This window comes from Leopardus geoffroyi, chromosome B2, assembly GCF_018350155.1.
Source record: "Leopardus geoffroyi isolate Oge1 chromosome B2, O.geoffroyi_Oge1_pat1.0, whole genome shotgun sequence".
In the NCBI taxonomy this organism is placed as follows: Eukaryota; Metazoa; Chordata; class Mammalia; order Carnivora; family Felidae; genus Leopardus; species Leopardus geoffroyi.
In genome coordinates this window covers 126,431,497-126,437,496 of record NC_059332.1, presented here as the reverse complement: position 1 = coordinate 126,437,496, position 6,000 = coordinate 126,431,497, and the positions used below count along the sequence as shown (strand labels likewise).

The 6,000-nt window shown below is 37.8% G+C and overlaps 1 long non-coding RNA gene across 1 annotated transcript; it reads right to left on the bottom strand.

Annotated features, from left to right (window-relative positions):
• Positions 1-711: 711 nt before the first annotated feature.
• Positions 712-2,848, bottom strand: LOC123609094. The gene is made up of 2 exons (XR_006717607.1): positions 2,754-2,848; positions 712-1,433 (listed from the first exon to the last, which is right to left on the bottom strand). It is a non-coding gene; the product is annotated as an uncharacterized LOC123609094 (long non-coding RNA).
• Positions 2,849-6,000: the final 3,152 nt, after the last annotated feature.

Genomic DNA, 6,000 nt, shown 5'->3' with positions numbered 1-6,000 from the left:
AAAAAAGCTGCCTCCTCCAGCTATAGATGAAAGGAAATGATGTGCAGAGTAACAGGCAAGTTGTATAGAGTAAAAATCTGCACACAGAGTTAGATGGCCATTCCACAGGTCAAGATTAAAGTTGATGAAGTTAATAAAACCAAACTTCATATAGTGTTAGAGGAAGAAGGGCTTGGTAAATAGATGAGAGAGGAATATTGTAGGAGTTGATAAAGAAAGGGTAGAATAACTGTGATAAACATGCAGGCTACAGGACATGTTTAGCCTATAAGTTAGTGTTATTTATCCCACAGTGTTGATACATTTTGAATTTTTTGCCAACATTTAAAATATAAATATATCACCAATAAAACCTGAATCTCTGACTCCTTTGGAAAAACTGAAAGATCTGACAAAAGTGTACTTACAGACCTGAATGGTAGAACCTTCTTTAGCTCCAAGACACCTGCCATATTTACATGAGACATTTGTTTTCTAATACATCACATCCTTGACTGAGTATTACAACTGGGTCAGCTTCATTCACGCTGTAAATGTGTTGAGTCTGAATCTTCTAGGGTTCAAGAGTGTCATATCCCAGCATTTATGGGCATGAGACATGGATCATGGGAGAAGGAGGAATTTTTTCAAAACAGCTGTAAACAGAAAGAGTGACCTTGAGGGACAGCAAGATTTTGGTAAGAACAAGGAGAGAGTACTGAATGAAGAGGCTGAGGTACACCATCAATTTATTTATGAAAGAATAGAGGTTTACAGTGAAAGAGAAGGAACATGTTTAGGAGCAATCGCACAGAAAGGCAAGGGGGAACAGGTCAACAGCAGGAGAAATATAACCGAATAGTCAAATACTGGTTATCAGAAATATCGCATTTTGGTTGATGCATGAAGTTGACTGGGATGAAAGCCATAGACGAAAGTGATAAGCCCTAGAGTCCCCACCTTCCTTGTAAAGTTACTGTGGTGTTAAAACCAGTTGTGGGTAGATTTGCGTTGGTGTCGTTAAATGTCGTCTCAAAGACACTGCCTACAAACCTGTCCAAGTTATTTAGAACTGCCCTTAGGCTAAATCAGGGCCATAGTGAGGTCTCTGTCAGGAAAGCCCTAGGGACAGGTGCTGAACTGGTTCAGTTAAACATGTCTGTTTTTGCTTCAAACTCTAAGATCACATATTTCTGATATCTTTAGAAATGGCAGAGGAAAAAGTCATCTAAAACAAGTGCCTTAAAAGGAAGCCTCAATCTCAGGACTCTTCTGTTTCTGAAGGAATGCTCTTCACTGAGCACCTTGATGGCCTTTGCGTATGAAAGAGCATTGCCCCTAAGCACAAGGAGATGTGGGTCTTCTCACCCTGCATCCTGGTACTCCATGTGTCTTCCTCTATTTTTCTTAATTTGCCTCAAATTTCTGTCCTTTTTTCCTCAGGAGTCACTTATCTAGGAAAAAATAAAAAAAATATATAAGGAATGGCAAAATATCATTAAAACTCGCAGCCTTTTCAATACCTATTATTACTTTCTTCACTATAACAGAGAGAAACATTTCCTTGGTCTTATGTAATACGATATTCCCTTGCATCCTTCAGTGCTTGTCCCAGGCAATCCTATAAAGTCTTATTTTTATTTCATTAGCTGTTAGGAATAGCCATGAGGCAATGCCACCTGTCAGCCACATCCACCCAGACACTGCAGTAGAGGAATCAACCTTGAAGAAGAAAAAAAGGCCAAGGTCCTGAACTACTTACTAGGCAATAACCTTACACTACATTCTTGAGACAAGAAGATATTTTAATCTCTACATTCTCAGGTGAAGATAATTCTTTATTCAAATGAACCATTTTACATCTCAGGGAGAAAAAATGGAATTGCAGAAGGTGTAGATACGGATACCAACAGTGATGAAGTTTGGTAAATAAAGTCAGTTAAATTTTTTCTCCAAGGAATTATCAGTCGGGTAGGGAATAGACAGAGAACAGACAGTATTCCAAGAGATGGTTATAAATAGACAAGAAAAGTAAAACAATAGTAACCCACTTTTGATTAAGAGAAATACGATGAAATGTTGCAAATACTGACTTTTCTCTTCTATACCAAGATTCATTCTGGTCTTTGCCCTGGGAGAAAAGTTTACTTGGAAACAGATAAGCAAGAATTATGAAGACTTTTCAGAAGTTAATGCACATGGCCCTCTTCAGTATTTTATAAAGTTGATTTCCCACAAAGTTTTAAGAAAGGAGGAAGGAAAAGATGAGACAGGAAATACAAGTCCCTAATGACTTCTCTTTTGACCCACAAATGCAAGTGGAGGATGAGAAAACACAAAGTACTGCTCAGAGCTAAATGATCATCGCTCATACTTCTGCTAGAATTAGAAGTTCTCTAGTTAATGGAAAAAAGGAATACTGTGGGTTTATATTTAGTCTTCTTAAAGCAGAAAGAGCCTAGGAATATGGAACTTGTTTACTCTCCCTCCCCCTTTTCTTTCTTCTTTTTGTTTTCTAAAGAGATAACTTAGATTTATGATTTTTATTAGAATAATATATATGCCCTCCTTATCCTCTTCTGGGAATAGGAAAAATACCTCACTGGTAAAGAGTTGATCCAATTCTTCCTTTCTCTAAGAATTTAAGGAAAGAAGTATTCTTTATGATACAAAATCTGCTCCCTATGACTTGTAAGTCAAATTAAAACTTGCGGGTTATGTGTGTTATTGTCCTCTTAAACATGAGAAATCCAAGAAATCAAAACAGCACTTACTCTCTGCACTAGACACGGAGGTCAAGATCCAACGGTATGTCACAATCTGTTGTGAGCTCTGTGGCAAGTAATGTGTTACTATTAATAGTTCAAAGTTTGCAAATGATTTACTTTTGTTTGTAAGTTAGAGCGAAGTCAAGGTTATCCTGAAATAACTCTCGCTCAGCTGTACTCTGATATCCTTCTCTGGATGGGAGGTAAAGGGAGGCTTTATAACCACGATGCCAGTGAGTGAATGTTACCCACTGTTTGCTTTCCGAGGCAAAAAAAGGTTGAAACCACTTTATCAGACTGAGCGCAGGCAGCAAACCATGCTGTAGATCTTGAAAGCAAGGTGTCATCTCAAAGTTAAACTAGAAAATCAGTGCAGGATGGATGTGATCAGAGACATGTAAAGCCATTAAGAATAAGGTGTGTGGGGCCATGCAATGGAGAAATTCCAGGCATCTCTCTTGGGGGGACGAGTGCATCAGGACCATCACCATTAATTTTTGAAAGGCTAAATGTTCCTTGCTCTGAACGCCAGACTCAGAAAGCGGAGTCTTATTTGGTTTTATATATTTTTTTCTTTATTCAAACAGTATGAGTATCCAAGACTTTGACATTTATATTTTTATTATAAATTTAAAAATTAGCATTCTGGTCTTAACGACAAAATGAAACGCGGTGACGCTCTGTTTGGTTCCAGATCCTGTGCTAGGCACTAGGTTTACTGAGAAAGCGTTCTTAAGAAAAAGTCTTCTTCTTAAGGAATTTCCCTTGTGAAGTTAATTAATGTGAGTTTGTTCCCGAAAGGTTAATAGACTCCCGCTACGTGCTCAGAAAATCATGTTTATGAGCCTACACAATCGAGGAACAGACTGGATTGTGGTGAATTCATCCAGAGAAACAGCATCTTATGTCCTCCTGAAGACTAAACACTGATCTCCACTGAAAAACATCCCGCACCACAATTTTCTTTGTATATATATAAAGTTTTACTCATCACGGACTGGTCACTGACCTAAAATTCAGACAGTGCAAGTCTGCTACTTATTAGCTTCAATGCGTTGTACGAAAGTTAACACCCTTGAGATTTGGTTTTCTTACCCACAAAATGAGGCTGATCATTCTACCTGTGACTCCACACAGATGTCATGAGGCCAACACGGGAAGCCAAAAGCAGGGAACCAACCTCTCTTCACAACTCCGGTGTGTCAGGCACGGTGGTGGACAGTTTGCTCATGTTCCCTCCTTTACCCCTCACAGCAAACCTCACATTAGGCCCTATCGCCTTAAAAGTTGACTTTCTTTCGGCCGCATCTTGTGGTGGCAGAGCTAAGACGTGAAGACCTACCTGTCAGCCTGCAGGGTCCGGGCTATCCCTCACTCTGCCTGTATGACACCTAAGACAATTTATGCAAAGCCACTTTGAACGTTGGAAGAGATTCTATCGTTACCATCCAAGTCTCTGCTCTGAGAATGAAAGTAGCCCCTGTAACGCACTTACTTTATTCCTTTCCTCCGGGTAGTTTTCTACCAGGAAGGTTCTTTTCTTTCCTTTTTCCCCTCTAATTCTTACCCATTACTCAAGGTTGACTATACTTGTCTGGGCAACAGTGATCTTTCCTTCCTATAACATTTGAAATATCTAAACTATTCACTCTCTCAGGCATTCAATATGTAGTATTGTAGTTATTATTTCACATGTATCTTATTTCCTCAGCTAGACTGTAATTCCCTTTGGGTAAAAGAATGTCTTGGTATTCCTCAAGTATCGTGCCATTTTAGGATCACGCCGCTAAAAACAGGTTTTCAAATATGATTGATATTGATATATTAAAACAACTTATAAGACAAAGACTGAAAAGGTGGTTACTAAAACAGGTAGTCTAATCTATTTTTAAAAGACATTTAAGCATTTGCCCTGCCCATGTTCAATTTTACAATCTTTTTCTCATATTTAAAATAATATAGGGGCCTCTGGGTGGCTCAGTCGGTTAAGCGCCTGGCTCTTGATTTCAGCTCAGATCATGATCTCATTGTTCACGGGTTCAATACTCGTGTGGGGCTCTGCACTGGGAGTGCAGAGCCTGCTTGAGATTTTCTCTCTCTCTTTCTTTCTCTCTGCCCCTCCCTACTCTCTCTCTCAAAATAAACAAACTTTAAAAATAAAATAAAATTAAAAAGTAATATGAAGAAAATTTTTTTAAAAAATGTCATTACCTGAAAAGTACCACTGTTATTATTTTTGTGTGTATACCTCCCTACTTTCTTTTTATACATTGATATACTTATAAAACTTGACTTTAAAGAGGCACCTGGGTGGCTCAGTGGGTTAAGTGTCTGACTGTTGATTTCAGCTCAGGTCATGATCTCTTGGTTTGTGAGATCGACTCCTGATGGGATTTCTCTCTCCCTCTCACTCTTCCTCTCCACTCCTCACCCCATGCACTCTCTTTTTCTCTCAAAATAAATAAACATAAAAAAACTTGAATGACAAGAAGTTTTATTTTGTAATATGTTTTTACTTATAATCTATAGATAACATATTCCGTATTATTATATAACTTCTCATTACATAATGTTAATATAAAAATACACCATACATTTATTAGTTTTATTTATTTATTTATTTTCATTTATTAATTTGTTCCATGTTTATTTTTATCAGTTCATTGATTGAGCTCTTTCCCTGACTCTCCATTTCCCCTTACCACAGCAATAATTACCAGATTATTATAGACCCTTCGAGAGTTAGCCTCTGGATATAGAAGATAACTAAAGAAGTATGTGTATCCGTCTTTTAAAAAAATAGTAATGGAATCATACCATATATGTTCCTTACCTTGTCTTTTCATTCATAATGTGTTGGGGGATATGTTCCTTATCAGTACATACAGATTTGTCCACATTCTTTTAAATGTCTACATAGTATTCCACTGTATGGTTATACCATGATTTATGCAATCAATCCCTTATCTACTAAATGGTATATTTCTTTCACTTACAGGATTTGTTACATATCTCTTCCAAATAATCCATCATATCATCCTTTATAACAAGCCTCACTCCCTTTTCTCCCCAAAGGTTTTGCTTCTAGAGCTCTTCATTCCTGGGTTTCTGTCTGAATCGATCACTCTCAAGCCATGTATGCAAAGTTGCCACACTGGCACTTTCTCCTGAAGTCAGCTCTTCCGTAGATACTGTAATTTGTTCTTCCTTAGTTAACGCATTCATTTTGCTGTAGCACATTCTCTAATAGCTA